Below are 656 nucleotides of genomic sequence, written 5' to 3'. Positions count from 1 at the left end.
ACAAATATTTACCTCCCCTCCCCCCCCCCTCCCTGCCCGAACCCACCCACCCCAACCTCCCCCCCCCCCTCGACTTCCCAGAACAAATACAGGGTATAAATCTTTAACAAAGATGTTCTAAAATAAACTTAAAGAAAGTTAGTATCATCTTTCATTTGAGCTTTAACTCCTCTTTGCTAGGCTAACTCTAAACAGATTATATCATTCCTTGCTTCTTCAGTCATAAACTATCTGGAATTTCTTAGTCCCATATCTATTTTGAGTATAGTCAATCCATCTTCTCCACTCCAGTTTATATTTCTCATTTGAGTGATCTTTGAGATATGCTGATATTTTAGCCATCTCTGCTAGGTTTGTTACTTTTAATGTCCATTCTTGAATAGTAGGCAAGTTTCCTTCTTCCAGTATTGTGCCACCAACAGTCTTGCTGCCATTATTAAGTACAAAATCAAGTTAGTCTCTAAAAAATATGGAACGCTTCACGAATTTGTGTGTCATCCGTGCGCAGGGGCCATGCTAATCTTCTCTGTATCGTTCCAATTTTAGTATATGTGCTGCTGAAGCAAGCATGCTACTTGCATTTTTATGTGCTTTCAAACTCCTAGGTTGGCAGAAGCTGGGACAAGTAACAGGAGCTCACTCCCTTACGCGGCACT

General features: G+C 40.9%; 1 non-coding gene across 1 annotated transcript; it reads right to left on the bottom strand.

Annotated features, from left to right (window-relative positions):
- Nucleotides 1-463: 463 nt before the first annotated feature.
- On the bottom strand, nt 464-570 carry LOC148049071 (U6 spliceosomal RNA). The gene has a single exon (XR_015695733.1). It is a non-coding gene; the product is annotated as a U6 spliceosomal RNA (small nuclear RNA).
- Nucleotides 571-656: the final 86 nt, after the last annotated feature.

Source organism: Thamnophis sirtalis, unplaced genomic scaffold, assembly GCF_051295495.1.
Source record: "Thamnophis sirtalis isolate CommonGarterSnake01/CBP01778 unplaced genomic scaffold, rThaSir2_p1.2 scaffold_2, whole genome shotgun sequence".
Classification (NCBI taxonomy): Eukaryota; Metazoa; Chordata; class Lepidosauria; order Squamata; family Natricidae; genus Thamnophis; species Thamnophis sirtalis.
Note: the sequence above shows the minus strand (reverse complement) of the source record. Positions and strands in the feature narration are given on the sequence as shown.